This window comes from Ursus maritimus, unplaced genomic scaffold (assembly GCF_017311325.1).
Source record: "Ursus maritimus isolate PB19 unplaced genomic scaffold, ASM1731132v1 scaffold_9, whole genome shotgun sequence".
NCBI classification, from domain to species: Eukaryota; Metazoa; Chordata; class Mammalia; order Carnivora; family Ursidae; genus Ursus; species Ursus maritimus.
This window is the reverse complement of record NW_024427107.1, coordinates 10,473,589-10,487,668: the sequence shown is the minus strand read 5'-3', so window position 1 is coordinate 10,487,668 and position 14,080 is coordinate 10,473,589.

Below are 14,080 nucleotides of genomic sequence, written 5' to 3'. Positions count from 1 at the left end.
TACTGAATTTCTGTATAAGTTCTAGTAATTTGGGGGTGGAGTCTTTTGGGTTTTCCATATAGAGTATTATATCATCTGTGAAGAGAGACAGTTTGACTTCTTCTTTGCCGATTTGAATACCTTTTATCCCTTTTTGTTCTGATTGCTGTCCCAAGGACTTCTAGGACTATGTTGAATAATAGTGGCGAGAGTGGGCATCCTTGTCGTGTTCCTGATCTTAAGGGAAAGGCTTTCAGCTTTTCCCCATTGAGAATGATATTTGCTGTAGGCTTTTCATAGATGGTTTTTACAAAACTGAGGAACATGTACCCTCTATCCCTACACTCTGAAGGGTTTTAATCAGGAAAGGATGCTGTATTTTGTCAAATGCTTTTTCTGCATCAGTTGAAAGGATCATATGGTTCTTAACTCTTTTCTTGTTGATATGATCTATCACACTGATTGATTTGCGAATGTTGAACCACCCTTGCATCCCAGGGATGAATCCACTTGGTCATGATGGACTAACATAACATAAGAAAAAATTATTATTAAAAAAAAAGGATGGGAAATCATAGCTACTCCTGGTAGAAGTATTTTACATGTGTCTCTTGCTCGTGCTTTCTCTCTCTGGGAGGGGGTGTTTAACAGATATGTAAATATCTTTACATAACTTTTAATTATCTCACCCTTCGGAGGTACTATTTGCTTCTTTCTGATTTTACAGTTGAAGATATTAGAGCTGTGAGTTTCTTTTCCATGGCCATTTAGGAAAAGCGGGAGAGCAAGGGATTAAGGTGAGACCTGACCCCGCTGCTGTGATGGTTAGGGCACACAGAAGAGACAACAATGTGGGCCCCCCTGGAGTCACTGAACAGCTTACTTCCTTACACTGGGGGCAGGGAGGATCTCTGGTGCCTTGTGATCTAAACATCTCAGTTCGCCATGTATTAGTGAGTCTAACTATATATTGATCTACAGATTCAGATCCCCAAAGAAACAAGTAGGAGATTTTAAAGGAATGAATGGCCTTTGCCATATCATCATTTTCATTTAATCTTTCAACATGGGTTCTTCATCAGAGTCAGTTTTCTTGGGTGAATTTGCTCCAGCAAATAGAATGTTTCTGTTCTTTGCACAGAAATTGCCGGAACTGAAAAATAAGTGTGATGAAAGTATGGAAGGGAATTCCTCTTGTGCAAATGAGGGGCAGGTGGGGGAGGGGGACAAGCAGCTGCAATCAAATAAGAGAGTTAAATACATCACTGGAAAAGCAAGCACGCCAGTTATATGTAAATTGAGACCATTCATCACAACCAGGAGCAACTGAAAAGTCTGAAAATTAGAGATCACAAGAAAGATTTTGGGTTTAGTTAAGAAAGAAGAGGTTGGGGCACCTGGGTGGCTCAGTTGCTTAAGCATCTGCCTAAGGTTCAGGTCGTGATCCCAGGGTTCTTGGATCCAGCTCCACATGCGTTGGGCTCCCTGCTCAGCAGGGAGCTTGCTTCTCTCCCTCTGCTGTTCCCCCTGCTTATGCTCTCCTTCTCTCTCTGTCAAATAAATAAGTTCACAAAACTTGAATGAATGAAAGAAAGAAAGAAAGAAAGAAAGAAAGAAAGAAAGAAAGAAAGAAAGGTTAAGGAAGACCTTATCGTGGCTGCTTCTGATCACTGAGGGTCACAAAAGTCAGTGCCCACACTGGGGAGAAAATTGGAGAGTGGACAGTGAGGCAGTTCAAGGGTTTACACAAAGCACACTTGGTTCGGACGCCACTGAAGAGCAAGATAAAGGAATCAGGAAGACAAGAGAGGTATAGGAACGTTCAAGGAGAAAAATTGTTTTCCCTTATAACTCTTTCACGTGACAGAAAGACACAGAATGAGAAACAGTAGGAGGGGGAGAAGGGGAGAGAATGAACGAATGGATGAGAATAAATCAGGACTACTTTAGGAAATAAACAGCTGAAGGAGATTAGAAGAGTCAGTAAGAAAAAAGATATTGTCCTAAATGAACAGTCACCAAGTGACACAGTGGCGGGGATTGTTGAATTCTTTAGTGACAAAAAGTCCTAAGAGAAGTGAATAATTATGTAATCAGAGTACTCAGTGGTGCAGAGATAACAAAGGATAATTTCACAGAGTCCTCACAGCACAGAGAGAACAAAAGAATCTTGAGTGGAAATCAGAATGAAATCAAGTGAAAGTTTAAAACAGGAACAAAGAAGAGATTTTTGAAAATTTAGGATAGGAAAAATCGATCAACCATTCAGAAGGTTAATGAGAAAATTTCAGTAGATAGTTGTTAAACTAGGCATCATCTCATCTCATATAATTCCCATTACCCATAAGGTAGGTACAGCATAGATAACGAAGGCATAGAGTTTGTGTGCGTTGACCAGCTGGTAAATGGTGAAGTCAGGGATGAAACCGAAGCCTATACTCCACCACCATTAACATTTTTGTGATTAATGAGCATTAACATTTTGAATACCTTAGTATGCATTAATTTTTTTTCTCCATAGCTAAAAATATTAATCACACTTCACAAAACGAATCATAATTTTCAATATTCCCAGGCCATATTTTACAAGTTACCCTCAAAATACCATTTAGAGTTGGTCTTTCCAAATCAGGATCTAGTCCAGTGCACACTACAATAGCTGTATTCCTCACCCCTCCTTTACTCTAGAAGAATCTCTTCTTTTCATGACATGGATCTGTCCTGTAAAATTTTTCATCTTCTGAATTTGTCTGATTCCTTTTTTTGACAATGTTTAACTTATTCTTCTGTATATTTCCTATAAAGTGGAAGTTACATCTAAAGGCTTGACTGATTCAAGTTAAATGTTTTAGTTGAGAGTACATTGCGTGTAGACATGTGTCTACACCACAGGCAACCCACTAGGAGATGCGTAGTTCCTGGCTGTTCCACCATTGGGGGTGTTAAGTTTGGTCAATGAATTAGGGTGATGATGGCCTTATTTTCCATTGTGCAGTCATGGTTTCCCCCTTGTGATGAGAGTATAATATTTTTTGATGTGCCCTGGACAAACTGCAGAGAAAATCCATTTCCCCCCAATCAATCATTTGATAATTTCAATACTAGCTGATAATCCTTATCTGCATTAGTAATTTCATTAGGGACTTCAAATAGTGATTTTATATTTGTATCATCATCAACATTTATTAGCTTTCACTTATCGCTAGGGCTACTGGTTATTAGAAATAAAGGTCTGTGGGAAAGGCAGAGTAAATCTGTAATGCTTCCCTTTCCTTACCAGTTTTTAAGCTGAGGAGTTGGTTTAATGGTTTCCTCAAATGGTGACAAAGAAGCTTTAATGGCTCTTTGATAGTCATGAAGGACTTAGGGGATTTTCATAGACCCAGTGTATTTTGGTTAACTGAAATCTTTTTTTTTTTTTTAAGATTTTATTTATTTATTTGACAGAGAGAGAGAGTGCACAAGCAGGGAGAGCTGCAGAGGGAGAGGGGGAAGCAGGCTCTCTGCAGGGCAGGGAGCCCAACCTGGGACTCAATCCCAGGACCCTGAGATCATGACCTGAGCTGAAGGGAGCTGCTTAAGCCACTGAGTTACCCAGGTGCCCTCAGTTAACTAAAAACTCGATGCTGACATGGTGTCAGTGGGAATCACATCAGCCTGGCTCTTGAATCCATTGGTCATTGTAAGTTTCTTTACTTTCAGTCACAAGATAACCTGGGCTCACCTTGTATTTCCCTTTCCTGAACCTGGAATCAGCCATTTCTTGAAGGGGTTCTGGAATAATATTGGAGACTGAAATTTGGACTAGAGAGTAAGAAGTTTGTTCATTTTGTTTTTCCTAAGTAAACTGTCATCCTATGGTAAATCTTTTCTATCATGAATTTTTTCACATCATTAAATATTCTACATTTAAAAAAATGAATAGAGTTTTATGAAGACACCATCATTTTTGTTGACTAGATCTGTACAGTTAGACACGAACATCATCTTTTTTAAAAGCTATTAAACAAGTAGGTAAATTGTTTTGACCGTAAATTTATCTTTAACCTATTTGTTAACACTATACTTTACCAGCTAGTCTACAGATATTATTAGACTAAAAATGCTTTTAATAAGAATTCTCAAATTCTTTTGCCAGTAGGATAGTGCCAGAAAACAAACCCAAAAGGAAGAGGATAAATAACACAAGTTATATTTTCCATGGATTTATTTATTGCTTTTCACCGAGTTGTATCATTTGACCATCTTTATGTCCATGATACCATCTTTAGGCATGTTATGTTGGTCAGCGCTTAATTTCATGGAAAGAGTCAGAATTCCATCTCCTTGTTCTGGAGATAAGAAAGTAGAGATTTGCAGAGTTGATGGTGGAGGCATGATGAGCAGTGTAGGACATCAAACTCTTTTGCCAATCCTCTCCATTTTAATTTTACAATTCTGCCACTTCTGTCTCTAAGAGTGGGCTTGGTGATCCTAAAGTTGCATACACAATTCTGGAAGAACTGGTGAGCGCAAGAATTGAAATTTGAGCAATCAGAATTTAGCCAAGGAAAACAGGAGGGAGTATGATGTGGGTAAAAAAACAAACAAAAACAAAAACAAAAGGACAAAGCTTGTAGGGCAGTGCAATAAAATGAAAAATGCATTATCAAGGAAGCTAAGACACTTGGGGCATTGTAAATACTTTCCAGGGAGAATGGCCTGTGGCATATGACAAAGTGTTAAACATCTGGGCACTATCACACTAAAAAACCCCCCAAGGCCTAGTACATGAAACTGTCAATATTTTTCATTTAATATCATTACATTTCTGAAAATGTGAATTATATTTAGTCCTGTATTCTTTATGTGTACTACCGGTCAGAAAAAGCAGTGCTCAATGACATTGATGTCTGGGTAATTCCCACTTCTTACTTTAACAAACTTTATACTCTCCTTTCACCTGACTTGAACAGCTAAGGGAGACTGAATGGTGTACATTCCTTTCCAGGGCCTATACACCCTCTGGTGGAGACAGTAAGTAACCAAATTCCCACATACTGATGTAGTATTAACTTGTTGAAGGTACTGTAAGATGTTGTTTTATTAACAGCAGCACCTTGATCATTACGAAGATCAGGGGGGCCTGTGGCCTTAGGTATTTCTTGTCCGATGATGACATATGAAAAAAAAATCCTTCCCTGACTTTTCTACCGCATGGCTCCTCCTCCAGACATATGTTTTGGTGGGCGGACATGCAGTTCTTCCATCTTCCATGCTGGCTTGTTTTCTAAGATTGGAGTCATTTTGTGAGAGTTAAACTGTAATTGACAATAGCATTTTTGATATTGCTAATTGCTGCCAGGCAATGATAGGTGCTATAGTAATCTCAATTCTTTTCTTATGTTGAAGGTAAACCATGTACCAGCACCCAATCTCCTCTCCTACCATATTTGTTGTTGTTTTGTTTTTGGTTTTTTTTAGTACATAAGATTTTTAAAAGCCTGTATGAAGAACTTTTCAGATCTCTAGGTTTATCAACTATTTGCCTTCCAAGATATTCTGGCTTAGAGTTATGAGTAAGAATACCAGTATTCATTCACTAGCTCAATGTAAAAAATAATTTGATATTCATATCTCCAGTTAAAAAAAACATATCCTTATGGAAATAGAGTCAGGTCCCTTCAAGTACTCTGCTTTTTCTGCCTCATGATTTTTTTTTAAGATTTTATTTATTTATTTATTTATTTATTTATTTATTTATTGTCAGAGAGAGCACAAGCAGGGGGAGCAGAGGCAGAGGGAGAAGCAGACTCCCCACTGAGCAAGGAGACTGATGCAGGACTTGATCCCAGGACCCTTGGATCATGACCTGAGCCAAAGGCAGATGCTTAACCGACTGAGCCGGATCGTCTCTCTGCTTCATGATTCTGGTTGAATAAAATTGCCAAGGAGATAGCAAGTAATGGAGGAAAAATATAACAAAACTTTGAACTATATTTGAATACTCCGCACAAAAATTACATAGCACCAAAATTACCAAATCATCATAGATTACCATTTTACCTGAGGATGGTTTTGGTGGTGAAGTTAAGAGTTATCGTATTTGCTGAATATCTTTTAGAGTATTACTTAACATGCTGAAAGTTCCTTAAAGTGCTGAATACTTGCCACGTTTGCTAAATATCCTTTAGAAAATGACTTAATCTTTTATCAGTCATCTATCAAATGAGTGTCCTGCTATCTCCGTATCTACACTGCAGATGATTAGTAAGAAATGAGGACAATGTTTGTTGCCGACACTGCTGGGCATTGGAAACAGAAGCACACCAAGAGGGAGACACTCACTGACTTCATCTCTGCTCACAACGTGATTTTCCCATGAAGATGATGGAGATAACACTGATTCTGCTTGTCTCGGTTCTCATGAAGGTTTGCCTCACCTCATCTTCCCTGCACTTGACTCTTCTCCCTACACATTTGAGGACGGAGAACTCCTTGCTCCAGGGAAAGCTCCCAGTAAGTCAGGAAGTTTGGGAAGTAATATTTAGAAGTCTGTGGAGAAAAAAGAGAGAAGACAACCTAACGAGAGAATGGCAGGAGAAATAAGAATGGGAGTGAAAGTCTGCGTGTTGGTTGGAAACCACACACCACCACTATTCCCAACCTCCACATACATATGGTATGAGGATTTTTAGGTATTTTGGTAGATCCTCGGAGTCACAGTAAGCACTGACTATTGTTTATAACAGGAAGAATAATGAGGAAAAAACCAAACATGCTTTTGCATACACTTAAATGCAATTATTTGAGTAAAAATCTTAGCCTTGATTGGAGAACCAACCAAAAGTGGAGTTAGGGGACTTAGGTGCAGGTATGAAATGAAAAACTTTAAGTCATAAAGTTTACAACTTCTAAAAATGCAAACATCTTTCATAATTTTTTTCACTAGTAGATTAAGGTAGATCCTCTTATTTAAAATAATAATTTAGAGAAAGAAAAAAATACAGTTTGTGAATCATCCAGTGGTCCTTCACATCTGAGGAGATTAGATCAAATGAATATATGCCACACACTCACGGAGTCATGTGTGTGACTTGGAATCAAATCTAGTGTCTTTGCTATTTTTATTACATCTAAAAAAAATGATTAAGCTGCCTAGGCATGCAGTCCTATGTAAAAGTCATTTATGACAAGGGCTGCACATATACACCCTTGATCACTTACAACTACGAGCTCTAGTGCCATTTTAAATGTCAAACATACTTAAGATTTGTATTTACGATGTGTAAAAAAAAATCTATGCAAGTTAAATAAGTACTAGGCATTTTAATATACATAAAAGGGTGTTATTAAAGAACATCAAAATTAGAATTTTAAACATCATTTTCTCTCTGAAAAAATAATTTCAAGAACACTGAAACTCACACATGTTTGCTGATATACTTGTCTGTTTATAAAGGTTATTTGGAAATCTGTAACTCCAGGTCAATTTCTGCTTTCTTTGCTTGCGTGGAAGATTGGGTAATGGGAGTTAATTTAGAGAACAAGAACAATGTAAAGTGCCTAGTGAGAATTTTCTTTGCAAGTTCAGCCAAATAGAGAGTCAAGCCAAAGTCAACAGTTCCTCAAACTAGTTTCATTTCAAAGGCACGAGGGATGTGTCAATAAAGTCTCTAGCATCATCTGACTTTCTACAACTTTTCAGTTAACTAGTTTACATGTATTTTAGCACACTCCCAATTGATTGATTAATTTCATTTAAATCAACTTCCATTTTGAGGTATCAGTATTAAAGTGACGAATAAATGACGATGAGGCGTCACATTCTAAAACAAAACATTAATGGCTAAAATGTTTAAATAAATTACACGAAAGTCACATAATTAAATAATAGCTCTTATGAGGCTAGTGGTATTTTACCTCTGATATAAAGATATAATCCATAAGGGAAATCATATTATAAACAGCAGATCACATGACTAGTCAGCAGCACACCTTTCTGAGTAATCGAATAGAACATAATGGGTTGACGGGTCTCTGGGTCTCTACCATGTCTCTAGAACAAAGTTCTTCCTTAGCCTTAAACTTGTAGAATCACAACACCTACTGCTGGGATTCAATCTCAGGTGTTTCTCATACTGTTGGGAGGGCATTCTTTAGCTCTCTTTACCCTAATTCTACCATGGGAACTGCCAGGACCATTCACTTATAGGGGTCGGTGCTACCACTCTTGGAAATGAATCAAGTTTGCCACTTATAGAACGCATTCTCTTCTCCTTCCTTTAAAACCCAAACAAGTATTTTCTATCACCAGTATGAACTCCGTTGGCATTTCTGAATCTCTCAATTTTAAAGCATTAATGCATACATTTGTCCAACATTCAGAGGGTGCCATTCTTAATTCACTCATTACTTATTAACCATTTATTTAACGAGGATACAACAGGGGATAAGAAGAATCTCTGCTCTCACAAAGGCACATTTTGAGAATCTGGGGTGTTAAAGTTAATTCATTTATTGGGATCCACAAAATGTAGGATACCCCAGTGGCCTGGCCCATCACAATTTTATACCCAAGCCTGCTCTTACGGGCAGTGCTGGTCAAGGAAACGACACACACCAATCACCTCACCCTGGAAAGGAGGCCCTGGTAGCCTTAAGGAAACCCCCCCACCTCCTAGCCAATCATGCATTTCCAAGTTGCCTCTTCTGCCTGCTCTAAAGCTTGCTGTTGCTCCCGACCCCTCAGGCTCAGTGCTCCAGTGCTTCTGAGCACTGTACTCCCCCATCCATGGATTGTTTTCTTTGGATAAAGGACATCAAGCTCTTACTAAATAGTTTTGCTTTCATCATTTGATAGGGGGAACAGGAAAGATTGTCTCCATGTGAGATGTTGACAAAAGCCAAACAAATTAAGAAAATAGGCATTGCTAATGCTATAGTAAACAGGGTAATGTGACTAAGAGATAAGGGCATGATTTTAGATTGAGGCCTCACAAAAGTCCTCTCTGAAGTCACACTTATATGGAGGTCAGGGTGACAGACTAACAGAGGCACGTTAGCCATGAGTGACATGCTGCCTATCAAAATAGGATCCTGCTCTTGGTAGGCCCCCAATAAATGTTCAGCCCAAGTCGTTATTATCTAAGATACATAGCCCTTACTACAAATGAATCACACATGCTTAATTAAAGAATATAAAGTCAGATTCATTTGAGTTGCCATAGAATACCTATGTACACCATGTTTCAAATGGTAACATCTACTTATATTACGGACATTTATGTTTTCAAGGGGAAAAAAAAGACCTAGCCTTCATGTTATCATGTATTTTATAATATACATATATAAACCACTGATTTGTATATAATTTTACTATATTAATAAAAACAACCCCTCACCTCAGGGAATGTTAAATCTGAGTGATTGTACTAAGAATGAACATTTTTTTCTTTTTTAAAAAAGATTTTATTTATTTATTTGAGAGAGACAGGGAGAGAATGTGAGCAGGGTAAGGGGCAGAGGGAGAAGCCGACTCCCCACTGAGTGGGGAGCTCGATGTGGGGCTCGATCCTGGGACTCCAGGATCATGACCTGAGCCGAAGGCAGACGCTTAACCAATTGGCCACCCAGGCACCCGGAACACTTCTTTTTATAAGGTGCTACTCCACCCTACCTCCTTCTATGCTCAGAAGCTCAGAGCTGGCTAAAAATTCCAGGCTGCTGGGAACACAACCTCTGCTCATACTTAACTACATTCATGTTTTCACTCTCAAGCCTACCGACGTTCTGAATATTTGTAGTATTTATAGTTGCTACTTTCTAATCAACATAGATTCTGATAGAAAACTAAAAATTATACTTTATACCATTCCCAATCCTAGGATTAAAAATGGCAAAAACTGTTAACATTAGAAAAAAAAAAGCCTTTCTCACAAAGACAAAAATGAAGAACAAAGCGGGAAAGATGTTAAATGTGGAAACGACGACATGGGACACTATAATTAACAATGTCCTAAAAAGTACATTGAAAGGTACACTATGTAGATAAGGGAAATATGAACCAAAAAGCAAACACGAAAGCATAAAATAAAAGGACACATACTCATTTTAAATACTCTTCCATTCCCAATGTTAAGGCAAGAAAAGTCATAGTCTTAAAACACATGTTGTGACAAGGTTTTCAGAAATCCAGTCTGGCAAAAAGTTAAGAAAAATTTGCACCTTTATTTTTGTGGAATAAAAACAGAAACAGTAACGGGAAATTGAAGTAACATTGCTACAATTCAGTTCTTCTCTGTCCATCAAAAAGATGCACCACGAGAAATTAAACCACAGGTAATGCTATTCATGCTTTAAAATAATCCATTAAATCACCCAAATAAAACTGCAAATCAAGGAAATTTTGAGAAGGATTTTCAATGCCTTTCAGTGAAAACGTTCTTTACTGGTAAAGCAGACACTTAAAACTTTTTGATTACGTAGGTCATGCAAAACAACTGACCTCACCCATGGTTGTCTACCTGCTCACTGTAACATCATCTTTTGGGGATGATTATAAATTTTATAAGTTACAGTGACTGCAATAGTAAAAAGAACTCAGGAGAACGACTCTAATAAAGCAAAACACTGTGTAGTACAGGTGAAAGTATTGTTCTGAATGTTTAATTCTCCCTCCGGATATAAATCTCTACACTTTGGAAGACTATCAGATACAAAAATGGCAGTCGCTTTTGTATGTGCATCCATAGGCACTCCATCTAAATGATAAAAAAAACCCCCACAGGAATAACATTTCGAACACAGTTCTACAGGGTTTGGTTAATCCCCTCACCCCATTTTGTTAATCCAAAATAGGGCAGTGCCCTTTTATTTAAAATGTTTATTCGTTTCAATAGGATATTTCCTAAGGAAGATGATTTTTGCTCCTATGAAAGTGGAGTTTATCCCTTGTAACATTTTGCACTGCTATTATTTATACATTCTCCAAGTTGTCAATTGGTGGAGAGGAGCATGGCTTCCTATTATTAGGAATAATCTTCTCACGCTGCATTGTGACACTGAGAACAAGTTTCTCTGTGGTGGTACCAACACTTCCATCCTGTGGGATGACAGCACTGCCAGTAGGAAAACCTCTACCACAGGCCAATTCACCTCCTTGAAATAAGCAGAGCCCCCAGAGAAAGGTGAATTCCAAATCTCCTATTGGCACATTCAAGTCTAGTGGCAGTGAATAGGCACAGCAGACTTTCCCAGACACCTGGCTATGGGGTGCTGCTGGAACAAATACCAAATACCTAAAAATGAGGGCGTAGCTTTGGAATGAGGCAATGGGTAGAGGCTGCAAGAATTTTTAGGAGCATGGCAGAAAGAGGCAGGATTGCCTTGAACACTGCTAGCGATCTACGGATGTTAATGCTAGTGAGGGCTGAAGGAAGGAAAGAGCATGGCAGAGAGCACCTAAATTGCCACGGACATTATATAAATCGTCCTAAATGGACTGTTAGAAGAAAAAAGGACACTGAAGGTGCTGCCAGTGAGGGCTTGGGAAGAAATGAGGAACATGCTGTTGGAAAGTGAAGGAAAAGAGATTCTGGTTATATAGTGGCTTTTAGCTGCAATGTGTCTGCAGTTATGTGGAAAGCAGAAGTTGTAAGGGATAAACTTAAGACATCTGGTTGAAGAGATTTCTTTTTTTTTTTTTTTAAGATTTTATTTATTTATTCGACAGAGATAGGGACAGCCAGCGAGAGAGGGAACACAAGCAGGGGAGTGGAAGAGGAAGAAGCAGGCTCATAGCGGAGGAGCCTGATGTGGGGCTCGATCCCATAACGCCGGGATCACGCCCTGAGCCGAAGGCAGATGCTTAACCGCTGTGCCACCCAGGCGCCCCTTGAAGAGATTTCTAAGCAAAGTGTGCAAGGTGCGGCCTGGTTTCTTCTTGCTGGTTATAGTACAACATGAGTGGAGACAGACAAATTGAGGAAAGAACTGTCACATATAAAGAAAACAGGACTCGGGGGCGCCTGGGTGGCACAGCGGTTAAGCGCCTGCCTTCGGCTCAGGGCGTGATCCCGGCGTTATGGGATCGAGCCCCACATCGGGCTCTTCAGCTATGAGCCTGCTTCTTCCTCTCCCGCTCCCCCTGCTTGTGTTCCCTCTCTCGCTGGCTGTCTCTATCTCTGTCAAATAAATAAATAAAATCTTTAAAAAAAAAAAAAAAAAAAGAAAACAGGACTCGATGACTTGGATATTCTTGGCCTACCCAAATGACAAAAGACATTCCAAGTAAGGGATTCACCGTCGGGGAACCCAGCTCTAGGGAGAGATGAGGGTGCAGCTATGCAACCTTCTGCTAATACCTGAGAAAGGCCTGAGTTTTGTCACACCACGCGTTCTTTGAAGAGATGAAGGGTGTGACTCACAGATCCTCTCAGCCTTCTCAGATAAAGCCCCAAATAGAGATGGAATGCTTTGTGCAGGGGCCTCTGGTCTAAGGAGCTGAATCCTCCTAGTAGGCACACAAGATCCCCAAGTTTCTGGAGAATGTTAAACCAGCAGACACTGCTACCTTAAATTGAAAAGGATGGAGATGGTATGAAATGAAAGATGGTGGGACTTGCCCAGTTCCACAGGTAAGAAACAAGCTGAGACTACTCAGCTGTGCACAGGTGCTGCCTTTCAGGAAAGAGGAGAGAGGACTCTGAGAGGACATCACAAGCCTAGGAGATGGTGCTCTGGACCACAGAGATTGTTCCAGGATCTGACACCTAATAGGGTGTGCATGGCTCCTTTGTAAATCTTGGCACGGGTGGCTCCTTTTCTCATTCTGTTGTTTGTTTGAACAGGGATGCCTATAAACTCTATTTTATGCCTGTCCTACCATTATATTTGGGAGGAGATAACTGGTTTTCTAGGTACACAGATAGAGAGGAATCATACCCGGACCCTCACTCATACTTGATTTAGATGATTTAAATGAGGTTTGGGACTTTGGAGCTGGTGAGACTCAGATAAGATTTTGCACTTCGATGCTATAATGGGTTGACACTTTTGAAGCACCTTTGGATGGGGTGACTTCACGTGGGATGGGTGTGCCTCTTTGGTGCAGGAGTGGACTGTAGTAGTCAGAATGGCCTCCAAAATATTCATGTTCTAATCACTGTACCTGTAAATTTGTGGCCTTACATAGGAAAAGGATTTTGCCAATGTGATTAAGTTAAGCATTTTGAGATGAGATTTTTCTGGTAATTGTTCTAGGTAAACCGAATATAACACAAGGGTCCTTGTGAGAAGAAGGTAGGACAAATAAAATTGGTAGTAAAAGATGTAAGGTCAGAAGCAGAGATTGGAAGGATGCAGCTACAGTGAAGGGATGCGAACAGTCTTGGAGGAGGTAAAGAACAGACTCACCCCTGCAACCTCCAGAGGGAACCAGTAACATGTCACTTTGCATTGTAAAAGGGACTTTAACCATGCAGCCAAGCTTACGACAGACCTGATGATGGGGAGATAACCCTGAATTATCTGGTCCGCCCAATCCAATCATGAGTCCTTAAAAGCAGAGAACTTCTGGCTGTTGTCAAAGAGATGTGATGACAGAGAAGAGTCAAGATGTAGCATTACTGGCTTTGCAGATGGGAAGAGGGGCCACAGGCCAAGGAATGCAGGTACCCCTAGGAGCTGGAAACAAGAAAATGATGCTCCCCTAGGCCTCTCAGAAGGAACACAGCCTTGTCAAAGCCTTATCTTAGCCAGTGAGACCCACGCTGGACATCCAACTACAGAATTACAGAATAATAAATTGGTGCTATTTTAAGCCACGAAGTTTGTAGTAATTTGTTACAGCAGCCACAGAAAACCCAGCAGGAGTGGTGACCAAAAATGAAATGGTATCTGGGAGGAAGAAAAAGCCTTTCTATCATTCCTGATATAGCCTACCTCATTCAGGGAATACCTGGCTTTGGCAGAAATGCAAATATTTTTGCTGGTAATTCTTTAGATCCAGTCTGGCTGAAAGAATTTACATTTCTGAATTTGTACACTCATTTTGCACTGCAGTACAGTACATTCTGGGTTGAACACTTAGAACAGTGTTCAGGATATACAGTGGGTCCCT